Raw genomic sequence first — 16,709 nt, forward strand, 5'->3', positions numbered from 1 at the left:
GCAGGTAAGCTTCAATGTTGACAAAGTCTGCTGTGGCTGTGCAGAAAGAGTGAAGCCATTTGCCTTCAAGGAACCCTGTAGACTTGGGCACCAAGATTATTGGTTGTGACCACTATAGAAAGAAGACAAAAGAGTATCCCTGAGTACTTGCTTTCTCAAAGCTCCAGTACCCTTTCTTATCACCATGGAGATGAAGAAACATCCCTAATGATTGATAGCCCCAGAATCAGTTTTAATTGGATTGAAAGACTTTTCCATGCAGCAAAGTCTGGAGCATTAAAGGCACCCTTGCTGTGAATCAATCAATCAATCAAGCACATAAGTCAGGAAGCCCTGAGACCATACCAGCTCAGATGAAGAGATGGTACTTGCTTTTTGTCAAAGTTCTTAGTTGAAGAAACCTGAAAAAAAAAAGGAGTGTGAAGAGTGCTACTTTATGTATGACAACAAGATTACATTGTCATTAATATTGCAAGTTAGTGCTTTGAGGGGAATAGTCTTTGTTTTATTTTAAGATTTTTAGCAGGGTTTATTCAAGGGCTTAGAACACTCAGGAGATTCGGACCTTCCAGACAAATGCATTTGCCTTGATGAAACACATTTGTGATCACTCTCCAACAATGGCCTAGAGACTACTCCCAATTCACATTGGACTTCAAAAAATTTTTTTTTATCCTGTTTTGAAAATGGACCACGTTTGGGGCACCAATTCACATAGCTACCACACCCACTCTTTCTGCCCAGAAAGTGAGGAGAATGAATGGGTCAACCAGCTGACATATTTCCATCCAATTTCAAGGGTAGAATGTGTTCATTTTCTGACTAATGGCATGTCATTTTGCAGAAGCCTTTGGTCGCGAATTAATCCTGGAATCAAAACAGATTTTCCGAGGAGCAATCTTCCATCAAGTATTGATTTTTTTACACTCACGGAGTCTGTACTCCCTAATTTAACCTGACAATGATTCTGCACAATGGCCTGGGAGCACCTTGGCAGCTCACTGAAGGAACTTTTACTGTCTTTTCTTTCTGCAAAGTGGAAGGGAAAAAAACACACCAGCTAGCCCACTCGGTCACTGGGGGGCACTTAGGACTGGATTCTTTACTTCTGGTGATTTGGAGTGGGCAGAGCTGCCTTCTAACTTTTAAAGCAGTGCTCTGAGGAACAGCTTTGGCTTGCAGAGAGTCTATTCCAAGGAACATATTTTTTTAAGCTGCCAATATTTCACACGATACATTCTGTAATATATCGTTCAGTCATGGCCAATGCTCTCAAATGATGCCATCTTACTGTGTTCACCAAGTTCAAGGAAACAGGAAATACGTCTGAAGAGTTTGCCTCTGAATTTCAATAAACTGTTGGGTTTTTTTCCCTTTTCTTTTTCTTATCTAAAAGTCACTTTGGATTCCTACATATCCTATCTGATCTGTATGAAATTGAGATATAGTCTTGGGCGAGTCTTTGGATGCTAATTAAGACATAATTCCCCATTTGAAGGAGCTTAGGGTTAAGAAAGTTTAGAGGAGAGAAGGAAGCATATTCTAAGGAAATAAAACATGACCTGTGTTCACAACAAAATGCTACTTAGCGATAGAAGTGGACGAAATATGTCATTTTTGACCTGGATAGAAGTGGATGATGGTATGTTAAATGAAATAAGCAAGGGAAACCAATTGCCAATCTTTCTCATATTTCTCATATGTGGAAGCTAAAAAGTTTGTTTCACAGTAGGAGAGAGAGAAACAGGGGGGGTGAGGGATGGGGAGAGAGGGAGGAGGGGTGAGAGAGGTGTGCCTATAGTTAAAGAAGGGTAGAGGGAAAGGATTAGCAGATCAAATAACAAGGCAAGAAGGTCTAAGCTCTAGTTTCTTGGGTTACTCTCTATAATAGAGAGGTGATGGTTCACAGTAACTTATTGTGAAAAAAGATAGAAGAAAATAATTTAAAAGTTCTCAAAACAAAGAAATACTATGCATTTAAAGAGGAGAAAATGCTAATTACCCTAATTTGATCATTACACATTATATACACATACTAAATTATTACATTGCACCCCATATATATATGCACAGTTATTTTCTATTAAAAACAAAAGCAAGCTGACTTCATTGGCACCACAGTATAAACTGTGGAAGACATGGACTTGCATCGGTGGAAAGGTAAGGACTGACAGTTAAGGTAATGCCAGTTTGAAGATGATTGAGTACATTTTTATAGAGAAAACATATTTGAGTTGGACCTCAAATGATGATGTGTCAGAGACCATTTCTAAATGCTCATTGAATATCTACATATGTCACTATACTTCCCAACTTCCTTTGTAAATGGGTTGAGCTTGTGTGACCAGTTCTGGCCAGGGGAGTAGAATTTGAAGAGGAGGTTTTTATTCTCCCTTCTTCTCTCTCCTGCACCTTGAGCAGTAGAAAGGTGCTTATTAGACCTTGTGTGAGCAAACATAAACTTTTGCCTTACAAAGTTTTGAAGAAATTTAGGTTATTTCAGAAAGACTAGGTTAGAAAAGCATAGATTAGAAAGAAAGACTATTGGCAGGTACAATTTCTTAATAAAGAAGACACCAGAATTCAGAGTGATATACTCTAAAAGGCTGGTTAAATACACAGGGTTTTGATGGGCCCAGAAGTGCTGGGCTCTGAGCAAGTCAGTGCTTCGCAGAAATTAGTGGAGGTTTTAAGTGAGGTTAACACCTTACACTTGCTGACATATTGTTGGAGAAGAGGGTTCATACTTTTATTGCTGATGTAGAATTGAATCAATAATCTGACTGAAGCAGTATGCACTGAGCAGTTCAAGGAGCTTGTGAGCCATCGGCTGGGGTTTGGAAACTGTATCCTCTAGGTTTAGTGTCTTCAACCTAAACAAGCATAACATCATAGGCTCGCCTATAACTCTAGAACCTTGAGAGGCTAAAGGAGCCTGGGCTATGTAGTGAGACAAATGAGGAAAGGAGGGAGATATATGATAGAGACAGAGATAGAGAGAGGGAGAAGGAGGAGAAAGGAGAAAACGGGAGCAAGAGAATGAACGTATCAGCAGTGCATTACTTTATCATAAGTATACAAATAATCTGGCTCTTAACTTAATGTGTGGCTGGAGAAGAGATTCCTAGTACAGAATGACAAGAAGGAAAGAAGGAGAAGGAGCAGTGGCCAGCCCTGGGGGTGGCACAGTAGATTAGAAAAGGTTTTAGGGTCTGAGAGATGTGTTACAGAGAAGTGAGGGGTCCAGGTTGGTGAAGAGGATATGGATAGCTGTTGAGTAGAGAGAATGAAGGACCAAATGTCCTCAGTTACTGATGAGTAGAACCCTGGGAACATTGATGTGAAAGTCATGTGGATGTCCCTATAACAGCAGTAGTGGATCCAAGTTCTGGAAAGTGGGAAGCCCTCCAAACATTTTCCCTGTATTGTTGGCCTGATGATGCCATGAAACATGGCATGCAATTGGCCATGCCTCTGAGCCCTTTTTCCTTTCTCACGCACTGGTTTTACAGCAAGCTGTTACTGTCTGTGAGAGTCATAAAATGATTGCATTAGGCCAATTATACTTTATTTATTTATTATTTTTATTAGATGCTTTCTTTATATACATTTCAAATGTTATCCTGAAAGTTCCCTATACCCTCCCTCTGCCCTGCTCCTCTACCCACCCACTCCCACTTCTTGGTCCTGGCATTCCCCTGTACTGGGGCATATAAAGTTTGCAATACCAAGGGGCCTCTCTACCCAGTGATGGCCGACTAGGCCATAACAAAACCAAAACAACAGTCTTACTAACTCATGCAATTTTTATAGACATTTGGTTTTTCAGAGCAGAGTGGAAAATTAAATAGGAAAATTAATGTAATGAAATTAGTGCAGTGTTGGTCTTTGATAGTCTTAATAATTATTAATGTCATCACCAACCTTGTGTCTCCATTACTGTTCCAAATGTATTTGTATCCATAGAGAACATTACCCTGGTTTATGATAAAAAAAAAAAAAAGAAAAAGAAAATTGATTTTGTTAAATTATTTCAGGTCACAGAAGTTTGTCTTGTTGGAAAGTGTAAGGTCCAGAGCATTGATGAGTCCACAGCAGATAGTGATGCACACAGAAAGTTAATGATTCATTGACTTTTATTCTTCTGTCATCAAAGCAAAGAGCTTATTTCCATGTTATAGCTTGAATACGAATGTCACTCAGATCCATGTTTTAAGCAATTCTGTTTTCAGGGTTTGGGAGCCTTTAGGAGGCTACGTGGAGGTGGCAGGGTTACCGTGTCCCCGGACCCTTCCTGCTCCCTTAGGCACATGCTCCTGCCACCAGGATGTCCTGTCCAAGAAAATCATGGAATCATGGCATGTATCCTTTGAACTCCCTCAAGTTATTAATTCTCACTCTTTTGCTCACAATGAATAAAAGTAACTAAAATAACGTGGTCCCACAAAGAAACATTAAATGTGCCATTTTATGTTTGCTGTGCTTTGGAAATTACAAATAACACACATCAAATAACATTTGTTTATGTTAAGAGATGTCTGTTTTCATGTCTTTGTCCTTTTAGGATAACTTACTACCATGTTTGCCTCTGAGGAAAGCGGCAATGAAGCTGTAACTATAACGCCTGCTTCCCTTGTACTTTAAACATTTTGAGTAAAATAGCAAATGCCTAGATTAGAAAAGTTGATCTAATATCGTCTGAACATGTGAGTGGCACAGGAACGAGCTTAAAGTGGGTAAACTGGCAGGTGTTTCACCCAGTTACCTGCAATCTCAGGCTTGAAATTGGTGATTAAAATAGCAGATTCCAGCAACTGTACACAGGAGGCATTTGGGGGGTGGTGGAATTCATTGTTTTTTCTTTCTGAAGATGAAAGATAACTCCTGGTCAATTGAAATGGCTCCAGTTTTGTCTTTTTGCCCATCAAAGTGTGCTGCCCATCCGTGAACCTGCTAACAGGTTCTTCTTAGAAGGTGCTCTGTCCTATGCAAGAGCAATGGAGACATCACACTTTCCACCAACGTACCAGTGATTCCACTGCACAGAAAACAAACTTTGACTGGAGTGAAACCAGCTCCTGATTTTTCAAAGTAGGAACATTCCACTGTGCTCAAGGTGGGACTACATTTTGGAACCAGCCTTCCTAACATCAATAACAGCCAGCCATCCCTTAAAATCCACAGAGCAGGAGAGTTTGTATTTGCTGACCTGAAGAAAAGGATTACACAGCTGGGCCTCATGGTTACAGATTCTGCGTTTGTGGCTTCATGCAGCTGTGGATGAAAACTATTTGGAAAAAACAAAAACAAAACAAAACAAAACAATACTGGGCTAGTATTGCGCATGGCCAGGCATATTTTCTTGTCATTATCTCTAAACAAAATAGTAGAACAACTGTTTATATAACATTTACGTTGTACTAGACTGACCTGGGACATGCTTTAAAGAATGCAGGAGGCTGTGGACAGGTACATGAGAAAATGTTTGTATAAAGGCTTGAACATCTGCAGATTTGGATAGTCCAAGGGTCCTGGAACCACACAAGAAATGGCTGCACTCAGATAAATATAAAACGCCAAGAAAACAACAACAACAACAACCGCTCAAAACAAAAGCCTGTGATTGGGCCCTCAGTTATTGTGAAATGGAAAAATTTGCTTCATTTATTTTTTTCTGGTCAGGTCTTTTTTTGTGGCTGAAGAGAATCTGGGATGGTTTGTCTTTCCTGTTTGGGTATTTGTTACAGACACTTGAGTTTAGAACACAGAATTCCTAAATTTTCTCTGCCTAAACATTTCTACCAAGTATTTCCCTTCATAGACTAATTGCATTTAGATTGTTAACTGTAACTTCATAACTGTAACTGTAACTGTTAACTTCATAGACTAATTGCATTTAGATTGTTAACTGTAAAACTAGAAAAAATGACACTGCGAACAAAAATGTATTTCAGCTGGATGGTATATGTCTTTTCTTTTTTCTTTTTAGCAGTGGTTTTATGTTTTTATCATGTTTTAAGGATAATTTTAATTTGACATATTAGAGGAATAAATAGATTAGTACACATTTAAAGTACCAATAAGAAATGTTTACTATATATTTATATTATCAGCTTAGTAAATAAGGAAATTGGGTTGGTAATTAGAAAAATTCTCCTATACTGAGCTGATTCAGATTTCATGTGTGTGAGTGTGTGTGTGTGTTTTGGCATATTTATTTTTTACACATTTCCTTTCTTTTTTAGTGGTTCAGTTTGTTCATTGACAACTTTATACATGTATATATTACATTCTGTTTACTCTCACCTTGTTTTTTCTTTCTCACCCACACCCTCTCCTCACCTTCACCCCTACCTTTATACTAGACCTTTTCCCACATTAATGCCAAGACCATCTGTGTGACTACAGGTTTGGAAGTATCTCCTGGAGAAGTGTAGTGGGCTCACTGTTGGGTGAAGACAGTGGCCTGTCCCCAGAATCTATCAGTATCCAATCATTTATCAGAGAAGAGTGAAGCTCCTTGGACCCCTCCTTCACCCATGATGGTGTTGACAAGCCCAGTCTCCTGTAGGGCAGTGCAAATAAGCTCAGCTGTATGAGATCATGTTTGTGTTAGCTGGATCATGCCTTGAATATAGCACTGCACAGCCCTTCTCTCTAGCTTTTACATACTTTCTGCTTCCCTCTTCTGAAATATTCCCTGTGCCTTAAAGGAGGTGGCATAAATGTCCTGTTTTTATAGGGCTTGCACTCTTGACAGTCATATTCTTAGCACCTTGAACATCCACAAGTCTCTGCCTTTACTGAAGTTCACTGTCCAGCAGGGGGCTTGTGGGGCGGGGTGGTGCATTTCAATTTTTATTTTGTCAGAGGAGTGAGGAGTCAGTTCAAGGTATGACATTAAAGAAAATCAAAGCTCCTTAATGCAGGTTTGATTTGTAGAGAATAGAAGGAAGCATCAGGACTTTGTGTTTTATTCTGATCTGGCTATTTACTTATTCTTTTTAAGTTGTAGACAATGATTATTTAAAATGAGAAGATTTAAAACAAATATAAAATATGTCATTACAGAACAGTAAATAATATTGCTTTTCTTTTGCTAGGGTCTGTATCAGAACCAGGGAAAATGGCACCCAGAAATAAGCTTGAAAATAAGACAAGACTAATACAATGTGCAGTCTTCAATCAATATGTACAGAGCCCTATAGTAACCGCATAATACAGCACTGGCAATAGCATGTCCCTAACATGTTTACGTTATAACTGGAGGATTTGGTATTCTGGCTTATTAAATACATTTTTCTAACAAAATTTGGTTGACTGTGACAAAATGTCTGATATGCAATGGGAATATAAGAACCTCAGACGTTAGAAAGAAATCATCTTTGTGGATTTAATTGCCATTGACAGAAAAAGGCCATTGGTCTGGAAAGGTAATCATTGTTCAGTCAAAAAGCATTATATAGTTTGAAATTAAGGAAGAAATTCTATTAAGTCTATACAGCTGGAAAATGAAATCTAATAAAGAAAATATTTAATTTTTAAATGATTATTTTATTTTTCTGGCCAGTGACTTTTTTGTAATCATACATGTATTACTAAGTATTATATGTTTATGCCAGGTAGAAAGAGATATTTGCTGATAAATGTTAATTTATAAATTGACAGAAAAAATTGGGATACACTGCTTTTAAGTTTATTGCCTTTCCATACCAAGCATTTTATTTATTTATTTATTTATTTATTTATTTATTTATTTATTATTTATTATTTATTTGTCATGATCTGAGAGGAATCCTGGTTCCTCTGATTTACAGTCTTGGAAAGGCCATTTCCTGTGTGACATTACATTTTCATTCAGCCATTTCCTGTAAGGAGATTCAAGTGTGCCCACCCAGGGCACAGCCCTCCCTTAGCTGGACTTGCCACAGATGAGCTGGCATCCTTTCCTGTGCTGAGCTGCTAATCAGGTTAGGTTTGTGGAGCTCCTGTTTTGTCTCTTTTCCTGGTTACTTCTTGGTACATCACTGGTTCTATTATAGTCTCTGAAAGCCCAGCCCACAGCTCCCAGCCCTCATGGTCCATAATAGGTGAGGCTTTTCTAGGTGAGGAACATGATGAGCAAGTATTATGGGGCTGGCAGAATGGCTCATGTGAGAGCCTAATGACCCAAGTCCAATCCCTGGGATGCAAGTAAAGGAAGAAGGAGAGAACATGTCACAATGTGACACACATGTGCTGCGCAGCAGTTTCCGCTGGGATAAGACAATTCATATTGGAGGGAAGTTCGTTAAGACTCAGGCTGTTCTTAAGGGAGGGGAAAGATTTCTTCCTGCTAGAAAGCACATTAAAACTCAGGAATAAAATAACTCAGTGTCATCAGGAACTCCCTGAAAGTGTTCAGATCCACTAGACCCTTCCGTCCCCAAGGTTGTCTAGATAGTAAGGACTGCTAAGAGATTCTCACAGACATGGTCAGTTCCTTGGAAGAGGCTGAGAGAAAAGGCCTAGAAGAGGTGATGTGAAACTGTTAATCTTCCTTCAAGTTGTGCTGTGAGCTGCTTGTTTCCAAATTTCATGATCCAATACCTGTACTAGCTCTTAGTGATACAGTTCTGATTTGTACTCCTGGAAGAACATCTCACCTATACTCTGTACATAACTCCAGTAAACTCAGTGGTTCACCAAGTTGGCATCTTTACTTTGGTGTGTTGTTTGTTTTCTATCTTGGTTAAGTAGATATTTATTTCCCTAAGAATGACATATAACATGTTCCATGACACATGTATATAAACCCATATTCACATATCTCTTTCTCATGCACAGATAATAGATGAATAGGTTATTTAAAAATGTTAAGTCTTGGTATAGGCTGTACTAACCAAGGTAACAGAAATTATAGAATGAATCTCTGATTACAGAAAGGAGATTTATTAGAGTGTCGTACAGGCTGTAGTCCAGCTAATCCAACAGTGGCTGGCTATGAATAAAAAGGCCAATAATCCACTAGTTTCTTGTTCCACAAGGGTGGATGTTTCAGCTAGTCGTCTTTTTTTAAAAAATTATTTTATTTTATTTTAATTAGGTATTTTCTTCATTTACATTTCCAATGCTATCCCAAAACTCCCCCATACCCTCCCCCCACTCCCCTACCCACCCACTCCCACTTCTTGGCCCTGGTGTTCCCCTGAACTGAGGCATATAAAGTTTGCAAGACCAATGGGCCTCTCTTTCCACTGATGGCCAATTAGGCCATCTTCTGATCCATATGCAGCTAGAGTCAAGAGCTCCAGGGGGTACTGGTTAGTTCATATTGTTATTTCACCTATAGGGTTGCAGATCCCTTTAGCTCCTTGGGTACTTTCTCTAGCTTCTCCATTGGGGGCCCTGTGATCCATCCAATAGCTGACTGTGAACATCCACTTCTGTGTTTGCTAGGCCCAAGAATAGCCTAACAAGAGACAGCTATATCAGGGTCCTTTCAGCAAAATCTTGCTAGTGTGTGCAATGGTGTCAGCATTTAGAGGCTGATTATGGGATGGATCCCCGGGTATGGAAGTCTCTAAATGGTCCATTCTTTCATCTCAGCTCCAAACTTTGTCTCTGTAACTCCTTCCATGGGTGTTTTGTTCCCAATTCTAAGAAGGGGCAAAGTATACACACTTTGGTCTTCGTTCTTCTTGAGTTTCATGTGTTTTGCAAATTGTATCTTGTATCTTGGGTATTCTAAGTTTCTGGGCTAATATCCACTTATCAGTGAGTACATATCATGTGAGCTCTTTTGTGATTGGGTTACCTCACTCAGGATGATGCCCTGCAGGTCCATCCATTTGCCTAGGAATTTCATAAATTCATTCTTTTTAATAGCTGAGTAGTACTCCATTGTGTAAATGTGCCACATTTTCTGTATCCATTCCTCTGTTGAGGGGCATCTGGGTTCTTTCCAGCTTCTGGCTATTATAAATAAGGCTGCTATGAACATAGTGGAGCATGTGTCCTTCTTACTGGTTGGAGCATATTCTGGATATATGCCTAGGAGAGGTATTGCGCGATCCTCCAGTAGTACTATGTCCAATTTTCTGAGGAACCACCAGACTGATTTCCAGAGTGGTTGTACAAGCTTGCAATCCCACCAACAATGGAGGAGTGTTCCTCTTTCTCCACATCCTCGCCAGCATCTGCTGTCCCCTGAATTTTTGATCTTAGCCATTCTGACTGGTGTGAGGTAGAATCTCAGGGTTGTTTTGATTTGCATTTCCCTGAAGACTAAGAATGCTGAACATTTTTTCAGGTGCTTCTCAGCCATTCGGTATTCCTCAGGTGAGAATTCTTTGTTTAGCTCTGAGCCCCATTTTTAAATAGGGTTATTTGATTTTCTGGAGTCCACTTTCTTGAGTTCTTTATATATATTGGATATTAGTCCCCTATCTGATTTAGGATTGGTAAAGATCCTTTCCCAATCTGTTGGTGGCCTTTTTGTCTTATTGACTATGTCTTTTGCCTTGCAGAAGCTTTGCAATTTTATGTGGTCCCATTTGTTGATTCTCAATCTTACAGCACAAGCCATTGCTGTTCTATTCAGGAATTTCCCCCCTGTAGCCATATCTTCGAGGCTTTTCCCCACTTTCTCCTCTATAAGTTTCACTGTTCCTGGTTTTATGTGGAGTTCCTTGATCCACTTAGATTTGACCTTAGTACAAGGAGATAGGAATGGATCAATTCACATTCTTCTACATGATAACCGCCAGTTGTGCAAGCACCATTTGTTGAAAATGCTGTCTTTTTTCCACTAGATGGTTTTAGCTCCCTTGTCAAAGATCAAGTGACCATAGGTATGTGGGTTAATTTCTGGGTCTTCAATTCTATTCCATTGGTCTACTTGTCTGTCACTATACCAGTACCATGCAGTTTTTATCGCAATTTCTCTGTATTATAGCTTTAGGTCAGGCATGGTGAATCCACCAGAGGTTCTTTTATCCTTGAGAAGTGTTTTTGCTATCCTAGGTTTTTTGTTATTCCAGATGAATTTGCAAATTGCCCTTTCTAATTCGTTGAAGAATTGAGTTGGAATTTTGATGGGGATTGCATTGAATCTGTAAGTTGCTTTTGGCAAGATAGCCATTTTTACTCTATTGATCCTGCCCATCCATGAGCATGGGAGATCTTTCCATCTTCTGAGATCTTCTTTAATTTCTTTCTTCAGAAACTTGAAGTTCTTATCATACAGATGCTAGATGCCCAAAGAAATAGGCTCTAATGCCAGTGAAGGAGTGGGCTTTCTAGTGAGGTGAGAGCAAGCAGGCAAAGAACAAAAGATTCATTCTTTCATCTCTGTATATAGGCTTATAGCAGAAGGCATGGCCCAGACTAGAAGTGGGGTTTCCCAGCTCAAAATATCTGGATTAAAGGTGTGTCTTCCTACCTCAAAGATTCAGATTAGAATTAGATTTTCTACTTCAAATTAGGCAAAAAAAAAAAAAAAAAAAAAAAAAATCCCTCATTGGTGTGGTCTCCCTTTTGGGTTTTAGTTAATTCGATATAATCCAGTTGGCAAACAAGAATAACTGGCCCACTGACACAGTCTGGATTTGACTCATTTCCCATAGGCTCTATGCTGAGCCAGGAGTTTTGTAACCCATGCTCATGCATTGAAATGAAGTCCTTTACCTACTAAAGTCTGTTTGGGCTTCTATAACAAACACCCATGCCTAAGAAGTTTATAAAAGACAAACTTGTTTTTCACTATTCTGAGATAAGTCAAATTCAAGCACAAGGTAGTAGCAGATTCAGTGTCTAGTAAGGGTTGCTCTTCAATTCTGAGATGGGTCCTATTGTTTCATGTTCATGTTCATGTAGTGAGAGGCACAGAGTTAGAACAGGGCAAACACTTCCTGGTACCTGTTTGTTTGTTTGTTTGTTTTCTGGTACCTGTTTTATTAGGACACTAATCTTATTCATGGAGGTTATGCTGTCATTCCTAGGACAGTGACACAGGTCAAGAATTTATCCCAAAATATAGTGTCAGGTGTGGTGATATATGCTTATAACTGAATGAAGCCTGAAGCTGGCCTTTCCTTCTGCATTCTCCTCCCATTTTTGTCTGTGGGAATGATCAGATCATGCCTGTTGGTGATAGCTCCTCCTTGGACTTCATTACTGATTGGTTTAACCCCATGGATGCAGAGACTAATACCTATAACTAGTGTGTTCACACAACATATTCATTTCCTTTTTATCTAATGTGTGTCCACAAGTGCATATATAAAATATATTGCTCCTTCAAGTTGAGTAGGCATGCATGAATTCACCTCTCAGATTCCTGATTGTGGACATCATGTTACCATGACTCTTGCTGCCTTGACTTTACCACCGTGGTGGACTACACTTTCCCCTTAAGTTGTACTTGTCAGGTTATTTATTTACTTATTTTTATTTTCTTTATCAAAGCAATAGAACTTGCATTATATGATTAGTGAGTCCATAACAATTTCCAGGGTCTTTTATCTGGTAGGAGGAACAGAGATGACACATTTGTCCACTGGTGACTCTTTGTATTTAACTTTTTATTGATTCTTTGTGAATTTCACACCATGCATCCCAATCCCAACCCTACTTGTCCCCCAGTCCCTTTGCCCATACAACCTCCCTGCAAAAGAAAAGAAGAAGAAATAGAAGAAGAAGAGGAGGAGGAGGAGGAGAAGGAGAAGGAAAAGGAGGAGGAGGATGAGAGGAGAAGAAGAAGAAGAAGAAGAAGAAGAAGAAGAAGAAGAAGAAGAAGGAAGAAGGAAGAAGAAGGAAGAAGAAGGAGAAGAAGAAGAAGAAGAAGAAGAAGAAGAAGAAGAAGAAGAAGAAGAAGAAGAAGAAGAAGACGACGACTAGGGTGTGCTTTATAGCACTGGGAGGACTAGCTTCTCTAGTGACACAGATGGCAAGGGGAAGAACCAGCTCTCCTGCTGTCATGCCCTGTGGCTGACGCACCTGTAACTCCCCACATCCAGGACCAGCTCTACTTTACTGTGCATCCTGGGAGATGTGCAGGTCCTGCTATCCCTAGTGCTGCAGCTGGCAAGAGATGGGGCTAGCTTTGCTCTCAAGATACACTGGGGAATCTTGATGCCCAGAACCACAAACAGTTACAGGCACACACACACACACACACACACACACACACACACACACCTTCAAGAAGAGCTTGTCTCCAGTCAAAATATCAGACACAGAATCTTGGTGATGTGGACAAATTGCTTGGAATGGTGAGTTGCCAATGGAAGCAGGGACTTGCACTTTTACCATCACAGAATGAAAGTCATAGATCAATACACTTGATATTTTCCACTTGATGGGATCTGGATGCACTGTGGGGAAATTTTTAGTTTGGCTTAACTGAAGTATGAAGATTCATGCTAATGTACTGTGGCATCATCCCATGAGCTGGAATCCTGGGCTGAACAATAAAGAGGAATAAAATAGAGAAAGCCAAAGTTGAGTGCCAGCATTCATTGCTCTCTGCCTCCTCTGACTGCAAATACAAAGTGATAAGCCGCCTAATCTGCCACTATGCCTCCCACATCATGATAAAGTGTGAAAGGTCTCAGATGCAGACTCAAGGACTTCACTTAAATGGATTTTGGGGGGGCAGTTAGAATTTTAGTAAAAGAGTTATCAACACCACATATGGACAGACAGACAGATAGCAGCACAGCAGGGGCTCTGAGAAGAGCTAAGGCACGGTACCAGAGACAACACAGTGAGAGTTCAGAAGAGGGCCAATATGGCAGAGCCAGGCTCCCTTCTAATCCTTGATTCCATAGGATTCTGGGAAGGGCTGGGGATGGACCTGTGCAACCAGCGATGCCTTCTTTGATGTAAACTCATATCCTGCAGGTAAAAGCTCTGCTTCTTGGAAATCTATTAGCTAGAGATTCAAAGGTGTTGTCTCAGCAGGAGCCTGGTGATACCCGTGGGCAGGCAAGGTCTGCTGCAGGTGCTAAGGTTTTAGCAGCAGTCTGCTCTGGACTCCAGTGTTACAGACTGTGCCCTCAGTGTGAGCCCAAATGACTCCTGCTTATGTTGCTTTTGTCAGGTATCTTGATGCATCCATAAGAAATGTAATTTAATGCAGTTCCCAAATACCTAAGTGGGACCACCTGTGGGCAGCTACAGCAAGGTGAGGGACTTTGCATCTGTAGGTGTTAGATTTACAGCATCTTAGCCTTAGGCTGGGTGGAGGGTGCTATTATCTGTTTCTGAGATACATTCTTAGATGTTTTTTTCATCAATAGGAGATGTTAGCTCAGACTTCAAAGTTGAAAGTTGTGTCTTAGTCAGTGTTTACTGGGAAGAGACCAAAGAAACTCTTATAAAAGGAAGCATTTCATTGGGGAGTTATGCTTTCACAGGTTTAGTCCATTATCCTCATAACAGGGAGCGTGGCAGTGATAAGGCAGGCCTTGGAGCAGTAGCTAAGAGCCACATCCTATTGGCCCTGGCATGGGCTTTTGAAACCTCAGAGCACATCCCCAGTGACACACTTTCTCCAACAAGGCTGCACCTTCTAGTCCTTGAAATCACTTCAAATGGTGCCTGGTGACTTAAGCATTCAAATGTATTAGCCTATGGGTGCCATTTTTATTCAAACCACCACATTCCACTCTCAGGTCCCCATGGGCTGGTAGCCATCCCATAATGTAAATATGTATTCAGTGCAAATTCTAAAGTTCCCATATCTCAACACTATTTAAATCTCCAAAATCTTTTCTGAGATTCAACGCAATTTCTTAGCAGCTATTGATGTAAAAATCAAAATCTAAAAGCTAATCACATACAATGATACAGAATATATATTGCCATTCCAAAAGAGAAGAAATTGAGCACAGTGAAGAAATACTGGACCAAAGCAAAACTGAAAATCAGCTGGGCCATCTCCAAAATCTGCATCTCCAAGTCTGATGAAAAAAAAAATGCTCTTCAGCTCTCCAGCTCCTTTCAGCTTTGTTGACTGCAACACACTTCTTTCTCTCTCTTGGGCTCATTTCACATTAGGTCTACAGCTCTACTTGGCAGCTATACCAAGATGCTCTGGTACCTCCAAATGTAGTAGATGTGTGATGACTAAGGAAAACTCCATTTTATGCAAGGCACTCATTCTAAATTTCCAAAAGATAAGCTCCTGGCAACTCTGACTACTGGTCCCCAAACTGTAAGACTGCTGTGACATACACGAAGCAGAGGGGAATAAAAGCAGTTTCTTACCCATCGACACATTCTACAAAAATGAGATAATTGTGGTACCCACCTTTAAACATCCTTCATCTAGCCTCTTTTGCAGGACACATCTTTGATTTGGCTTTAAGACTTCTGGCCTGCTATCAGCAATTAATAAAGTCATTTAATTAAAATTTGAATTGAGTCTGTGGTCTTTTCCGACTCTGAGTTTATAGCTAACGGAATTGGATACCCTAAGCGCAGAGATGATGTCTGCGAAAGCCAGCTGCTGTACAGAATGTAAGAGCCCATGTCACAAGGTCGTTAAGGAACCCTCCGTTACTTCCTAATAGAAACCAGTGTCCATTGTTGGCTATTCACTCCCACTGAAGCACAGGGAAAGCCTTCCCTACTCCTGGACCCTCTTTGTCAACCTTGTATACTTTGTAAACAATGTAAACCCCTCAGGCAGGAAAGTGGCCAGGCTGAGGAGTTCTAGCAGCCAGGTTTCCTAATCCAGACATCTCTAACTGTCATAACAATGTTTCTAGTCTCTGGAAAGGTCACAAAGTTTATGTCCAGCCCCTCAATAGGACCCTTCCCAGATTATGCTAATTTAGGTGAAAAGTCTGAACAAAAAGCTGCCAATTCTTGAGAAGGAAAACCGGCCAATCCCTGAGCTTCCCACAAAATCCCACCAATCCCTGGGCATGAAAAGCCACCAATCCCTGAACATGAAAACTCACCAATCCCTCAGCTCCCCAAGCTCAGGACTTGAAAACCTCTGCCCTGAAAAGCCCTGCTTCCTCCCACCCAACATGAAGCTCTATATAATGCCTGTCTCTGCTCAGTTCTCTGCTGTCTTCTACCAGGAGCAGAAGGAGCCATCGTTGGATTTGTTCTCTAATAAATCTCTTTAATGAGATTTGCTGCTGGGTGTGGCTCTCTCATCGGAAGAAAACAAGCAGCAATGAAACACAGAAGGAAAGGGATTGGGGCTGAGGCCCCTGAGCCTTTCTGCTCATCGGGAAATACCCTCCCCTGGGAGCTGCAAGACCTCTACTCAGGTGGTTTCCTCTCAGAGCTGTACTGTTCCTGGGCTCCCATGTCTCATGGGTTCCCATGTCTCAGGATGCCCTTCCATTTGGACACTGTCCCACCTCCGAGATGTGTGGTTCCTGGACTCCCAAGTCCCAGGATCCCTTCCCATCCTAGCAGGAACACTAACATCCATAACCTAGGGAAAGACAAAGCTTCAAAGGCCTATCATTATCTTCATTATTGTCGATCATTACTATTGGTAGTAAACGGTCTTTTTCATGAGTTGATTGCACTGTCTCATGCGTTTGAACCCTTTGTTCCCTTAGGCAGCACTGCTTTGAGAAGTCAGGGAGCCCTTGTGTGTGTGGCCTGGCTGGAAGCAATGGGTCCTTAGGAGACCTGGGAGATTGTTAATGCAGTGAAACTGGTTGCCTCAACACCTGTGCCAGTGCCAGCAGGTGAGC

At 40.6% G+C, this 16,709-nt stretch overlaps 1 long non-coding RNA gene across 1 annotated transcript; it reads right to left on the bottom strand.

Annotated features, from left to right (window-relative positions):
- Positions 1-219: 219 nt before the first annotated feature.
- Positions 220-15,475, bottom strand: 4930448F12Rik (RIKEN cDNA 4930448F12 gene). Its single transcript, NR_046032.1, has 6 exons — positions 15,296-15,475; positions 13,180-13,444; positions 5,431-5,531; positions 5,210-5,287; positions 3,925-3,977; positions 220-401 (listed from the first exon to the last, which is right to left on the bottom strand). It is a non-coding gene; the product is annotated as an RIKEN cDNA 4930448F12 gene (long non-coding RNA).
- Between the last annotated feature and the right edge of the window lie 1,234 nt (positions 15,476-16,709).

This window comes from Mus musculus, chromosome 13 (assembly GCF_000001635.26).
Source record: "Mus musculus strain C57BL/6J chromosome 13, GRCm38.p6 C57BL/6J".
NCBI lineage: Eukaryota > Metazoa > Chordata > Mammalia > Rodentia > Muridae > Mus > Mus musculus.